This window comes from Mesocricetus auratus, unplaced genomic scaffold (assembly GCF_017639785.1).
Source record: "Mesocricetus auratus isolate SY011 unplaced genomic scaffold, BCM_Maur_2.0 Super-Scaffold_100021, whole genome shotgun sequence".
NCBI classification, from domain to species: domain Eukaryota; kingdom Metazoa; phylum Chordata; class Mammalia; order Rodentia; family Cricetidae; genus Mesocricetus; species Mesocricetus auratus.
In genome coordinates this window covers 6,676,196-6,691,529 of record NW_024429202.1, presented here as the reverse complement: position 1 = coordinate 6,691,529, position 15,334 = coordinate 6,676,196, and the positions used below count along the sequence as shown (strand labels likewise).

Genomic DNA, 15,334 nt, shown 5'->3' with positions numbered 1-15,334 from the left:
GCAGCTCCTTCCCTCAGCTGCTGTGCTCACACGGACAGTGCTTCCCTCGAGGACAGCAGAGGGCGGGGCATCGGTGTATGGTTGAGCACGTGTGAACAGGCAGCCGACGAAGACTTGAATCTGAGGTGAACAGGATAGGCCCCCCCCTCTTCCTTCTCCTCTTCCTCACTGGGATGGCAGCTGGCAAGCGCCAGGCTGCACAGCCTGCACAGGAAAATAGATGCTCCCGCAGAAGCTTCTAGAAGGCCAGTGTCCTGCCTGTATCTCCAGTTCTGCTTTCTGGAAGTCCTTTGAAATTACACCTCACAAGCACCACAGTTGCTCTGTGGAACCATTTCACACTGTTTAGCAGTGGCGGGCTTGGATTTTTTGTTTGTGCTGGTCTTGCGCGCGAGCGCGCGTGTGTGTGTGTGTGTGTGTTGCCTGCATGTATGTGTGCACCAGGTGCCCTTGGAGGCCAGAAGAGGGTGTCATATCCCCTGGAACTGGAGTTGCAGATGGTTGTGAGTAACCATGTGGGTGCTGGGAGCTGAACTCGGGTCCTGTGGAAGAGCCCAGTGCTCTTAGCTGCTGAGCCATCTCTCCAGCTCTGGCAAGTGCTCTTTAATAGAACTGCAATTTCCCTGGTGGCGGCATGTGTGTGTAGGCAGCACGCGTGCATGTGTGCGTGTGTGTGTGTGTGTGTGTGTGTGTGTAGACTGTTTTAGTCTCTATGGGCAGATAGAACACTTACCCAGTGTGTGTGTGTGTGTGTGTGTGTGTGTGAGTGTGTGTGTGTGTGTGTGAGAGAGAGTGTGTAGACTGTTTTAGTCTCTATGGGCAGATAGAACACTTACCCAGAGTGTGTGTGTGTGTGTGTGTGTGTGAGAGTGTGTGTGTGAGTGTGTGTAGACTGTTTTAGTCTCTATGGGCAGATAGAACACTTACCCAGTGTGTGTGTGTGTGTGTGTGTGTGTGTGTGTGTGGACTGTTTTAGTCTCTATGGGCAGATAGAACACTTACCCAGAAAAGCTAAATGCAGTTTGCTCAAAGGAGGTGGTGTGAGTCTCTGAGGAGACCAGAGAGGGCTCAGTAAACTCTCTCAGCAGGGCCTCAGAGCAGGGCCAGGAAGGTGGGAACCAGAGAGAGCAGAGTGCTTACTGCTGGGACGGGAAAGAGACACAGGGGAGGCTGGGAGGTGTTAAGCATTGGGTGGACCAGAAGTACCTCCCAGAAACAAGGTCTAAGAAAGACTTGTGTGCCATTTGCAAAGAAGGGGCGACTGTAGAGTTTTGAATTTTGTTGTATTGGTGAGCCAACTAACCCAGTTAGGTAACAGGATAGGTTGAAATAATGCCCGATGAAGTTTTACCTGGGTGTGTGTATCGTAAAAGGGAATGCTGGGAGGTGCCCTCAGAGACACAGGTCATGTTGGACTATTTTTCCTGTATATGTGGTTGTGTGTATGTTAGGACCCACTTACTTAGACAAGGTAGTACATGTCCCAGTACTCACGGTGAGACAGATGAGAGGTGGAGACTGTTGAATCCTCAGATGCTGGCAGCCCAGTCAGCCTGGCGTTCTGTCTACACGGTGGAAGGGGAGGGCTGACAGCCGAGGTTGTCCTGAGCTACGTGTGGCCTGGCATTGGCACTCATGCACGCACACAAATGCGCACACACACAAGCACACACGCACACAAACACACACAAAGATCCAAACTCAGGTCTTTGCACTCTGCGCTGTCTCCCTAGTCTCCGTTGCACTGAATTTTAGGAATGAAACATTGAGGACTTGGAGTAGGAAGGTGTCAGCCCCCGGTGTGCCAGTCACTGCCTGAGACTGTGCAAGTCCCTTTAAACCTTGACCTCTGTGAAAACCTATGGAGAAAGGCTCACATGCTTCACAGGCAAGTGTGTCAAGGTTCCAACTTCCGGCAGAGCCTGCTCTTAGTAGGCATTAAAAACAAAAACAAAAACAAAACACGTGTTGCCTCTTAAGAGCCATGATTTTTGTGAGCAGGTGGAATCAGGCAGTGGACCGTGTGGCTTTCTTATGGGAATCCTGGGAAAATGATGATTCGCAGACCAAATGGAGATGTGTGTGGCCCTCCAGTTGAGTTTTAGAAACATTGTAGACCCAAGCTGTTGAGAACCACACTTGGCCATGAAGGTCGTGTCCCAACCAAACCAAAACCATGGCCTCTTGCCGAGACTGTGCCTCGGGGTTGCAGGCTACAGAGGCTACCACAGGAGGCCTGCTTTTCAGGGGAGGCCTGTGCTTGTGGGACACCAGGCTAAGAAGTGTGCTGCATCACCCCCACCTGCAGTGAACCCGCCCCCACCCCGTCTGCTAACCTCACTCCAGACAGAGCCGGCTGCATCCATTCATTCTGAAACCTCCCAGCCAGCAGTGCCTTGGACCTGACCCGCTGTCTTCCGGCACCCTGGTCTCCTACTCCAGAAAGAAACGGCCCTCTTCCTACACAGCCCATGCACGGGTCCCTTGGCCTGCACTGGGCCTGGGACCTCACCCCTTGTGTCTCTCGCGGCCCTCATTTGGCTAGGTAGACCAGTGTCTTCCAGCTTCATTTCTTTACTGTTGCCTGGCCCACAATAGGCTCGCGGTGGAGCGTGCAGCAGCTGGCTCCTGCCTTCTCTAGAAATTGTCCCTCCGAGGCCTCCCTGGGGCCTCTGTGTTGCCACACTGATAGAACATCGGTCCTTATCACTCTGAACTCAGCTACTTTTGACACTGAGGACAACTTCCTCCCCCTTAGCTCTCTCGTCTCCGTTTCCGTGATCCACAGTAAATCTTGAAGCTATACCACGGTGCCTACTATGTGCCAGCCTGTGGAGCTTAGCACAGTACAAGGCTATGACTCTAGTCCCTGCACTGGCTGTAGTGTGCTGCTAGCGGCTGAGGGAGGGCACAGCGGCTCGGGGGGGGGGGGGGAGGGATGGCCCACCTTCAGATGCGCTCTGAAGTTAAGCGACATCGTTCACTGCTGGGCTAAACATGGAGCTTGAAGGCAGTAGGCTGGGCTGAGTGTGCGAGGTTCCGGCTTGGCTAGGCGGGAGCTCAGTTTATGTTCGCCTCTCTGGAGACCGGGCCTACCCCAGGGACCTTCCTCAGAAGCCGGCTGGGTCCTCGTCTACAGCGGCCCCTCTGCTGCGAGTTCTTTGGAGCTTGCCCACTGCCTTCTCCCCCGGCCTCACCCTCACGGTCGCCGCCGTGCCAGGGCCAGATCGCCTGAACGTGTCATTTGGGTTGCTTTCACAGGCTCTGGTCCCCGAGAATGCTGAAGGAGGAATACGAGGACGCGGGGCGACACTGAAGGAGTAACCAGCTGTCTCAGCCCTCAATCAGGTATCTTCTGCCGGACTCGGTAGTCAGGCTGCAGGGGGACCCGTGGTTCTCTGTTTTGACTCCCCTTGTGGAAAGACGCTCAGGCTGCGGTGGCCCTGGGAAACTGTCTCTAGGAAATGGTCTGTGGATGCTCACATGGGTTTTTAGCATGGTCTGGAGTAGGGCAGTTGGTACCCTGCCTTGCCGATCTTTTCAGGGTTATAAACAGCTAAGGGAGAAAGGATGCCTGTGGACTGAGCGCCCGTGCTCAGAGAAAGCACTGTGGTGACTGGGCATGTGTTTATGGGGGAATTGTGGCTCTGATGGGTAATCTTTACGGTTTTGTTTTATTTTTAATTATGTGTAAACTCGTGTGTCGACCTGTGGATGCGTACACGTGACTGCAGTGCCTGTGGGGGCCAGAAGAGGGCGTGGGTGCTCCAGAGCTGGAGTTACCGCCAGCTGGGGTGTAGTGCCGAGAGCCAAACTGTGCTTTTCCTCCAGAGCAGTGTGTGCTCTTAACTGCTGAGCCACCTCTTCACTCCCTGGTGGTAAATAGTGAGTGTCAACTCAGTGCCGTGTAGAGCGAGCTTGGAGACACACTTCTGTGAACAGAGAAGGTCGCCTCGAATATGGATGGTGCCATGCCATGAGCTGTGGCACCAGGCTGAATCAAAAGGACAAAGACAGGGACATGACCGCACCCTCTTGACACTTGGATGATGGAGGCAGGAGATTCAGGAGCTCAAGGTCATCCTCATTTCATCTTGAGTTCAAGGCCAGCCTGGACTATTTGAGGCCCTTTCTGAGTTGGGGCAATCAAGAGAGAGAGAAAGGAGCATCAGAATTTGCTGGGTTCTGCTTCCTGGCTGGGCCCACAAAGTGCCCAGCTACCTCCTGCTTCCCGAACCAGGAGTGCCGGCGGGCCTGAGCATCTCCAGTGTTTGTCAGCTCTGGCCGGGAAGTGAGGCTCATCTCCTCCTCCCTCTGGCCAATAGGCACATACTCTAGTTCTTCGCCAGGCCTCCAGGAGCTGCCAGAGGGACACAGGCTGTGTATAAACAGAGCCTTCAGTTCTGGAAGAGGCTTTATTTTCTGTGTATGGGTAATTTGCCTGCTTGTGTATGTGCGCACCACCATGCGTCCCTGGTGCCTGAGGAGGTCAGAGTGTGGCGTCAGGTCCCCTGGGACTGGAGTTACAGATGCTGTGAGCCACTGGGAACCACACCCAGGTCCTCTGCAGGAGCAGCCAGTGCTCCTGACCATCCCTCCAGCCCCTCCTTTAACGTTTAGATGAAAGCCTGGGGACAGTCCTTTACCGCGTTCTCAGTGACCAGTTTTTTGTTTTGTCGTTTGTTTGAGACAGACTTCACAAAGTTAGCTCAGGCTAGCTTCAAACCCCGATGTAGCTGAGGGTGCCCTTGAACTTACAGTCCTCCTTCCGTTACTTCCCAAGTGCTGGGATCACAGGCAGGAGCCAAGCCCCCACACCTAGTCTTTCTGGTACTGGGGATCAAACCCGGGATGTGCACTGGGTGGTCACCCTTATTTCCCAGCTGAGACCCCTTGGATGTCCCTTTTGTGGACTCAGTTGGTACATTTCTTTTTTACTGTGCCTGATTTTGATTGAATTATCTAGCCATTGTGTCCAGGGGTTCTCTCGTGTGGACAATGGAGGAGACCATACTGGGAGGATTATGTATAGTATTGTGATAGCAGATCAAGAAAAACCCAGTGAGAGAGGCTTGGGCATCCCCAACAGCAGGGCATGGAGCTCTTCCCACACCCGCTTAAAACCAAAAGAAGACCAGGGGCTGGAATGGAAACCCTCTGGATAGACAGGCTCCAAGAGGGGGATGCAGGCGGCCTGCAGGAAGTTGGCTGGAACATTCCCGAATAATGACATCAGGAATGAGCTCCCCTCCCTGTGACCATCTCCCTCTCATCATCCAGCCGTCCCCAAGGTTGGGCTACTCACAAGGCCTGAGAACCTACAAGTTAGAGCTGAGTGCAGGGTGCAGGGTGACCTCAGTAGCAGGTGGGCGCTGACTGACGGGGCTGGGGTGCTGATCTCCTGGGCTGTCTCTGCTTTAGTATCAAACAGTGTGCACTCAGGAGGTAGCAGGAGAGGCTTGCCTTGCATGCCCGAGGCCCTGGGTTCTGCCCCCAGCACCAGAGCGGAAGAAGTTTCTTATGTTTGAGCGAGTAGAACTGTATCATTAGATCAGCAGTATGGGCTATTGACTGGAAGGTCTGGAAAGAGCGATAAAAATCTTGTTCTTTTTCATAGTTAAAGAAAAAAAAAAAGCAAAAACAAAAGACTCAGGCAAGCCAGATGAACTGGTACACCTTTTTGATCCCAGCACTCAGGAGGCAGAGGCAGGAGGATCTCTCTGAGTTCTAGCCCAGCCTGGTCTCCACAGTGAGTTCCAGGACAGCCAGGGCTACATAATGAGACCCTGTCTCAAAAAAAGCAAAATAAAACAACAAAAGCCCCCGGGGAGTCCTGTGGCTTGCACAAGGCCCCCATCTCTTCCCTGAAGCCACTGCTGTGCGTTTCTCCATCTGAGCCCTGAAAATGTGAGCAAGAGCAGGGGCGGGGCAGGGCGGGGCATGGTCGGGCAGGGTGGCAGAACGGCCCGGGTCAGTGCTGGGGGCTGGCCCCCACGCCTTCCAGCCTGCACAGCAAACACAGGCTCCCACTCCCAGGCCAGAAAGTATTTTAACAGTGTGGTTGTAGGCAGAGTCCTCCCAGGATGTTCCCGTTGGCAGCAGGTACCATCTGGTTTCCTGCGAGTCTTAAGATGTTGGGTCGTCTATCCAGTGAGCTGACGATGCCTTCTTCCGTCCCCTTTAATCTCTAATTTGCTAATTCAGCCTTTTTATAGTCAGGATAAACACTGCACTCAGAATTCTGGGTTGGTGGAGATTAAGTGGCTGTAATGAAGCCTTTCATTTATAGCCACATCTATAAAATGGGAATAAGAATAGTAACTCCTTCACTGAGGCAGTCCAATCAAGTACTTAGCACAGTGGCTGGTCCAATAAATGTTACTTTTATTAGTGTCATATATCTCAGAATGTGTCACCTTCCTGCGTTTCTCTGCATCTTTAATCCAGCAAATTAACTCACTTCACTACAAATAAATAGTTTGCCCCTGTTTAGTTAGCTCTCTTAGGGATAAGGTAAATAAATGTCCTGAAATATCTAGTGTTTATGGATTTTTTAAAGTTGAAGTATTTTTATTAGAATTTATTTGGGAGGGGTATTAGTATAGAGAAGTTTAAGTGGCATACATAACTCTTAAGTTAAAAAGTAGATGTTATCCCCAGAAAAATAAGGATTTGTAAACTTCATAGCAATGAGCCTGTATGTTCCACTAAAGACCTTGTGGCCCAAGGTCACCTGCCCCATCAGATTTCCCTTTGTTCTGTTTTGAGGATCCAGAGGGATGACTTGACCCTCCTGAGCTTTGGTTTTCCAGAGTAACCACACAGCTGGGTTTCCCCGGTTGGATGGATTTTGGGACCACCTGGACTGGGCGATGTCTTCGTTTTCTGGTTGCTGTGATAAAAGACCATGTACAACCAATGTAAAAGAGGAAGGGTTTATTTTGGCTTCTGGGGAAGGTGTGGCAGAACTGATGGCAGTGGGGACATGTGATGGTGGACCAGGGCAGAAAGGCAGCCAGAGCCAGGGGCAGGAACAACCTTCAGGGCCCTCATCTAGTGACCTGCTTCCGCAAATGAGGTCCACCTTCTAAAGACTCCACAGCCTTCGAAGTACTGTAACAAACCACATCCTCAGAACACGAGCCTGTGGCCGATATCCAGCACCGGCATCAGCAGAATTCAGCTGTGGGATGCTGTTGGTCATAGGGGATGCTGTTGGTCATAGGGGATGCAGTTGGTCATAGGGGATGCAGTTGGTCATACGGGATGCAGTTGGTCATATGGGATTCTGTTGGTCATATGGAATATTGTTGGTTATACAGGATGCAGTTGGTTGTATGGGATTCTGTTGGTCATACAGGATGCTGTTGGTTATACAGGATGCTGTTGGTCATATGGGATGCTGCTGGTCATACGGGATTCTGTTGGTCATATGGGATGCTGCTGGTCATACGGGATTCTGTTGGTCATATGGGATGCTGTCATCATTTTCCAACCTAAGACTTGGGTCTTCCTGGAGAGCTAAAGGGCCTTGATTTGTGGTTCCCCGATCAGTGAGAACAGAGAGCACAGGGCTTTTCTTTAACTTCATCACTTCAGTTCCCGAAGGGGTCATTTGATGCTGCAGAGGGGTGGGCTCTATGGTGACAGTGCAAAGAGAAGGCTTGAGAGTGACCAAGAATCCACTCCAGAGCTGTTTACTGCGCCATCCTGTTCCTTTGCTGCCAGCTCTTCAAGCGACACTAGGGATGGGTGCTGCCTGGAAGTGGTGACGGGGAGCCACCTGGAGATGGGGAGTCACCTGTGCAAGGCGAAAGGGAAAATGTGATGCTTTCTGAAACCTTGCTTAGGGACCAGGGGTTCTCTGTTGTCAGGTCTCAACTGAATGTAACAAAGGTTACAGTTGTGGGGAAATTCACTCCTTACACATGTTTTTGATAAGCCCAGTTCATTTTTGAGAGAAGGAGCCACTCTCTGTCCAGACACCAACTTAGAATGCTTATTGTACAGTGCTGTCAGAGGGAGGCGAGAATCCCAGAATGCCTAAGTAGGTCAGTGGAAAGGCATGCCAACAGCCTTTACTTTTCCACTGTTTTGCCCTTAATGTGATTTCAAAGAACAAACCCTCCCTTCGAATTATTTTTGCCTTCAGTTTTATGGTATGGCACTGTGGACGGGAAAGTTGTGTGTGTGTGTGTGTGTGTGTGTGTGTGTGTGTGTGTGTGTGTGTTGGGCAGAGTAGATTCTCTCTCAGAAGACAACACACGCAGACACTTGGACAAGTTTTATTTGAAGAGCCCCCAGAAAGGAAAGGACATACCTACAATAAGCAGCAGCGTCCAGCAGGCATTGCTGGGCAGTGTGAGTTCCTGCGGCTAAGCCACCTCTTGGACGGCCTGGGAGACGCTCAGTGGGTAAAGCGTTTGCCAGGCAAGCGTGAGGACCTGAGTTTGACTTCCCAGCACCCGTGTTAAAAGCCAGATGCTGTCGTGTCTGTCTGTAATCTCAATGATCCGAAGGCATGATAGGAGGCAGAGGTAGGGTTCTCCCCCAGAAGCTCACCCTTCAGGTGGCCTGGCATTTATAGCACTTTTGACACCCTGTCTCAATAAGGTGAAAAGTGAGGGGCCATCCCCAGCATGTGCTTCATGGCTTGCACATGTTTGCATTCACAAAAAACCCAGTGCTTAACACACACACACACACACACACACACACACACACACACACACACACACACTCTCACTCACTCAGAAAAAGAGAGAGAGAAAGAGAGAATGTGCTATTTGGTAGCTTCTAATGGGTAACAGGAAGGAAGGAAGGAGGGAGGGAGGGAAGGAAGACAGGAGGAGAGAGAGAGAGAGAGAGAGAGAGAGAGAGAGAGAGAGAGAGAGAGAGAGAGAGAGAGAGAGAGAAGCTCGTGTCCCTTTTCCCATTTTGCATTTAAGCTGTGAGTTTGTTCTGTCTAGTGAGCTTCAGCTGCTCTCCCTTATTTCCCTAGGAATATTTCAGGCCAGTCTGTTCTTTTTATAGCCAGACCAATAAGTGTAACAAAGAAGAAAAGGGCTCCCAGGAGTGCTGGTCTTCCTAACTCATCTGTTCTATCAACTTATTAAAACTCAGTGTCTGTGAGTTGTTTCTGAAAATGGCCCTGGTTTGTGTTTTTTCAAACCAGGAAGGTACAGTGATATCTGTGGGCTAATTTGTTCTTCCTGACACTCTCCTTTTGTCTGCCCGCCCGTCGCCTCCCTCCATCACCACTCCCTTTCCTTTTTCTTAGGCAGGGTCTCGGGGTCCCAGAACGGTGTGGAGATGCTCAGTTGGTCAAGTGATTGTTGTGCAAGCGTGAGGACCAGAGTCAGGATCCTAGGTAGCCTCCAACCCTGTGCAGCCATGGCCAGCCTTTTCCTCCTGATCCTTCTGCCTCCGCCCCCTGAGTATCGGTATGACAACTGTACACTGCCACACCCAGCTGTCTTCTAAACCCACCATCCCCTCTGCCTCAGTGGTGAAGACTGACATTCTTTGAGCAATGATTGGTCCCTTTCTACGGCCATGAGCTCCTGGCAGCTGTAATGGCAATACTCAGTGTTCCTGGCTTTTACTTCTTTAAGTTACTTATTCAAATTCTCCCTCTCTCTCTCTCTCTCTCTCTCTCTCTCTCTCTCTCTCTCTCTCTCTCTCTCTCTCTCTCTCTCTCTCTCTGTGTGCGTGTGTGTGCATGTCTGTGTGTGTTTGTGTGTGCATCTGTGTGTCTGTCTGTGTGTGCATCTGTGTCTGTGTGTGTGTCTCTGTTTGTGTGTGCGTGTGTGTGTGCGTGCGCGCCACATGAGTGCAAGTGCCTGCTGAGGCCACAAGAGGATATCAGATCTCCGTGGAATGGGGGTTACAGGTGGTTGTGAGCCTCATAAGGTGGGTTCAGGGAACCAAATTCAGGTCTACTGTAAGAGCCATCTCTCCAAGCCTGCCCCCTTTCTTAAAAGTCTGTAATAGAAACACACAACATTCGGGAACAAGAAAAAAGTAATGACATTCACAATCTCAGCCCGAACATTCACTTTTCTGTACCCCTTTACTAGAATTACACCTTGTGTGTACAAGCATGGATCAGTGAATATGGGCTTTGGTATTCTGAGTGAACTCTAAATGCGTTCAAAATATTTATTTATACATGAAGGACATAACAAACAGTAATATATGCATGCATGTACCCAGGTCAGCACAAGGAAGGGACCTTACAAACTCCCTAGGACTCTCTCCCCAGTAGCTGGCATCCCCCATCCTTCCCTCGGGCATCCCCCATCCTTCGCTCTCTCCCATCACCATCCTGAATGTCTGTTTGCTCACTTCATTTTTTCAGGGTGCTGCCACAAACACAGTGTAAACAGTTTCCTGTACTACCAAACTTAACGTCATCAGAATCGTACTGTATGCATTGTCACCTTTTCTCTTAGAGTATTCCATGTTGAACATACTTATCATATTTCCAATCTTAACAGTACAGCTGCACATAAAATTATAACTATCTTGTCACACTGCAGAGTGATTATTAATAATGATATTGTTCAGGGAGAACCGTTTTATCTGATAATTACTCAACTGCTGGACAGTAATTGTGTGTGTGTGGGTGTCCTTGTCTGAACTGCTATTAACTGCATCATATTTTCCCCTCATGGCGGTTGAGGAGTTGATTGACAACGGTGGGATTAGGGGATAAAATGTATGACACTGAAGAGATGGCTCAGTGGGTAAGAGGTTTGTCCCGTAAGCATGAGAACTTGAATTCAAATCCCCAGTGCCCACAGGACTATGAAACCCAGTGCAGTGAAAAGTGGACACAGGAGGGTCACTGGGCTCGCTGGCTGCCGGCCTAGCTCCGGGTTCATTGAGAGACCCTGTCTCAAGGCAGAGGGTGTGGAGCAGGGGACACCAGATACCCCGTGTGTGTACCCAATCCCCCTACACACACACACACACACACACACACACACACACACACAGAGAGAGAGAGAGAGAGAGAGAGAGAGAGAGAGAGAGAGAGAGAGAGAGACTCATTCTATAAGTACTGTTGCTCTAGAGAATCCTGACAGACAGAGCACTTGGTGCTTTTGTAGAAGACCTAGGTTGAGTCCTAGCATCCACACAGGTGATTCACAACCACATGTAACTCTAGTTCTAGGGATCTGATGTCCTATGGCCTCTAAGAGTATGTGAACACATGTTGTAGACGTTGGAGACACACATTCAGATACACATAGATACATATAAAATAAAGGAAATCTTTTTTTAAAGAGGCATTTTGGGTAAAATATGAAAATGTCATTTTACTGGTGTTTGAACTTTCACCTTTTTCTTGCACCAACTTCGAGTGTGTTGCACCTGCACCTGCTTGCTTGGCGTTGCGTTTCTTTGTCCGTCTGTTCATATGCTGGGCAGCACCCTTGTGCTTTGGTTTTAACTGGTGCATTTCTCTTTATGAAGATAGAAGATCTCAACTCTGTCTGTTGTGTCGCTTCCTGTCTTTATTTCCAGTATGTTTCCATGAAGGAACCATTGCCTGCCCCTGCAGAACTTGTTTCCTTTGTTTCTAAGCAACATTCAGGTCCACAGATTCCCTGTGGCTCTTCATGTTGCACTCTAACTGTTTGATCCATCTCTAATTCATTTTGGTGAAGCCAAGACGATGTCTTGCAAATTGCTAACAAGGTATCCAAATTATTTATTGAATAATCTATTGATTTTCAATGACTGCTTTGTAATTTATTGAATTATTTACACAAGGGTCTATTTCAGATCCATCTAACTCATCTGTTCTCTCTGTTACAGGGAGAACCCTGTAGCATTTTAATTATAAAGGTTCCAGATTGGATTTCGCTTTTTCTTCATTAAAGTGTGTGTGTGTGTGTGTGTGTGCGCGTGTGCGCGTGTGCGCGTGTGCCTGTGCCTGTGACAGAAGTGGATGTTGAGTGTCTTCCTCTCCTCCTCTCACCTGACTTTTGGGGACAGCGTCTCTCACTGAACCTGCCTGCAGCTTGCTGCTCTGGCTAGGCTGACCAGCCCGTGAGCCTCCAGGCCCATCTGTCCCCACCTCTCACCACTCAGGTCACAGATGTGTGGCCACACCCAGTTCTTCCATGGACAGCTCCACACGCCCATGCAGGAAACCTGTCACCCACTGATGCACCGTGTTCCCAGCCCCACACGCTGCGTTTTAAAATCTAGCGGCACTATATAGTTTGGTGGCCATTGAATGGAACTACCCCCAAGCCAATCTCAGCTGCTCACTTCCCCAAGCAGACTTGGCACCATCTTGGGAAGTCTAAAGCACCTGCTATCACTCCCAGAGGATGGCCGTGGACTGGACACGCGCTTCTGGGCTTTCCAAATCCGTACTCTTCACGCCATCTAGCATAGGGATTGCAGTCAAGGTCTGAAGTCTCCTTAGCTACACCTGAGCAATCTGGAGTGGATGGTAACTGACAGGGTGTGATGGCTAATCAAGGGGGTCAACTGGGCCCACCTGGAGTCAACTAAACCCGAGTGCCTGGGCACACCTGTGAGGGATTTCCTGGACGGGGTCATTTCAGGTGGGAAGACTCATCTTAAACCTGGGCCACACCTGCACGTGGAAGAAGGGCGCTCTTGCCCTGTGGCTGCTTGCCCTCACCCTCACGGGCAGGTTCGTCTGTCCTGTTGTTGAGGCATCCATTCGATGGTTTTAGGACCTCCTTTGGGATTCCAGTTTAGACTGAAGGCCAGATGAGACTTCCAGCCTCATGGACTAAACAGATTCTTGGCCTTTCTGTCAGGAGACAGACATTGGACTAGCTGGACTACAGCCTGAGAACCACTACAACAAATAAATAAGTGTGTGTGTGTGTGTGTGTGTGTGTGTGTGTGTGTATGTATGTATGTATGTATGTATGTATTTAGGTATGTATGTAGGTATGCATGTATGTATTTAGGTATGTATGTATTTAGGGATGTAGGTATGTATGTATATAGGTATGCATGTATGTATTTAGGTATGTATGTATGTAGGTATGCATGTATGTATGCATGCATGTAGGTATGCATTCATTCTATCAGTCCTGCTCCTTTAGAGATCCCTGAGGAATACCCCAGAGTCTCACTGTGTCACCCTGATTGGCCCAGAACTCACTAGGTACATAAGGCTGGGCTTCAACTCAGCAATCCTCCTGCCTTTGCCTCCCAAGTGCCAGGTTTAAAGGTGTGCACCTCAATGGGCTGTCATTTTCTTCTGCTGTTTATTCTCCTGGGTACTGTTTCCCGCCTCTGTATCTGCTAAAACATAAAGGAAAGTTCTTATGCGTCAATGCTGTTCTGACCCCACTGGCCAACGGTACCCTCAGCGCTTCCTCAGTAAGAATGTGCCAGCAGCCATCCTCTTTCTTACCCAAGGGATGCTCATTCACACAGTGCTGGCAGACTTTCTTTCCTACCCACCAGTTCCCAAGTAACTGACATGGAGACTACATAGTAATTACAAATGCTCAGCCAATGGCTCAGGCTTGTTACTAGGTGACTCTTACATTTTCCATTAACCCATATTTTTAGTCTATGCTCTGTCACTTGGCTTGGTACCTTTTCTCAGTATAGCATGTCCGTCTTACTTCTCTCTGCATCTGTTTGCTACAACAGGCTCTCCCCCTCCCCCCAACACTCTCAGTTTGTCTTGCTCGCCTAAACTTATTCTGTTCAGTTGTTAGACAGTCAGCTTCTTTATTAAACCAATCACAGAGACATATAGTCACATAGTGTAAAGAAATATTCCACTTTAAAAATTCCTTTCTGAGCAGTTCTCAACAACTCAGAAGTTGAATTAGGGGGCTAAGAGGTTAAGAGCTCTGGCTGCTCTTCCAGAGGTCCTTAGTTCAATTCCCAGCAACCACATGCTGGCTCACGACCATCTGTAATGGGATCTGATGCCCTGGTCTTGCCTGCAGGCATATATGCAGAACACTCATGCATTAAAAATAGATAGATAGACAGACAGACAGACAGATAGACATTTTCTGGGAGATGGTGGTGCACACCTCTAATCCCAGCACTTAGGAGGGGAGTTCCAGGTCAGCATGGTCTACAGAGCCAGTTCCAAGAGAGCTGTTACACAGAGAAACCCTGTCTGAGAAAAAAAAAAAAAAGGAATTAGTATCTCACGTCTTTTTTTCCCCCCTTTTAAGATTTTTGTTTCTCCAATTCTTAACGAAATGGTTTTGTTTTAATTCATTCTTTCCCTTCTCCCAGTAACCAAAAGTAAATGCCCAGAAAGTAGTGTTAAAAAGAGATCACACTCTTAGGTTGGCTCCCAAGAGCTTCTCTTTTAGGGGACACAAAGGAGGCCATAGGAGGCGTCAGAGATTTCCTGGAGACTGACTGAGTTTGTCAGACATACCTTCAGCAACTGCAGGAACCTAAGGTTGAGGTAGACAAGGAGAGAGCCTGGTGACCCTGCGCATCTTTACAAAAATCTTCCAACCTTCCATTGACCGGGCCACCCAGCTGTACAGCCCTCCACCAAAATAGAAATTTTTCCCTCCAGGAGGTTTTCTACTGCCGCGTCCCTGGACTAGCGACCTTGAGGACTCTTAGGGGAACACACTTGAAGACTCCAGATTAGAGACAGAATTTCTGTGTCTTCCATGTTCCCGTCAAAATTCTAACTGTCAACCAGAAGGCACTGGGAGACAGGACCTGCGGCAGTTAATTAGATTTGGATAATGTCGTGAGGGTGGGGCTGCTGTGGTGGGATTAGTGCCTGTGAAGAGGATGAAGACACCCCAGAGCCCCCTTTCTCCAAGAGTGACCATGGGAAAGATGGGTGCCATGGCAGCCACCCATGTGCTAAGAAATTGCAGGCACCTTGATATTGGATTTCCCAGACTCAAAACAAAACAAAACAAAATTTGAAAAGGCATTCGCTCTCACAGTCCAGGTTGCAGCCCTCACTGCGGGGGAAGGGACAGTGGCAGGCGGCGGGTCACATCACGTCCACACGGGAGAGAAATGGCTGCACGCTTGTGATCAGCTTGATTTCACTATACCTATACAGTTCGGGGCCCTTGGCCTATGGGATGGTGCCACCCAGGGTGAAATCCCCCATAGACATCTCCACAGGTCAAACCAATACAGACAACTGGCTCACTGGAGCTCTCCTCCCAGGAAATTACAGGCAGTGTTGAGATAGCAACTAAAGCTACCCATGCTGGTGATCTGCCAGGCGATAACGTGGATGTGAGTGTCCAAGTGCGCTAGCCGCTTCTGTTGTCAGTCAGGGTGTCAGCCACAGGGCAGTTCAGCAGGGAAGTGAAAT

The 15,334-nt window shown here is 49.6% G+C and overlaps 1 protein-coding gene across 19 annotated transcripts in view; it reads left to right on the top strand.

Moving 5' to 3' along the window:
* Trerf1 (transcriptional regulating factor 1) overlaps positions 1–15,334 on the top strand; it is a 223,987-nt gene that overhangs the window by 88,150 nt on the left and 120,503 nt on the right. For 14 of the 19 annotated variants that reach the window (XM_013115116.3, XM_040729487.1, XM_040729486.1 and 11 more), the window contains exon 3: positions 3,262–3,348. The exons of the other annotated variants lie outside the window; for them this stretch is intronic. The gene's annotated coding sequence lies outside the window, so the exon portion shown is untranslated. The remainder of the gene's footprint in view (positions 1–3,261; positions 3,349–15,334) is intronic. 19 annotated transcript variants of the gene reach the window in all.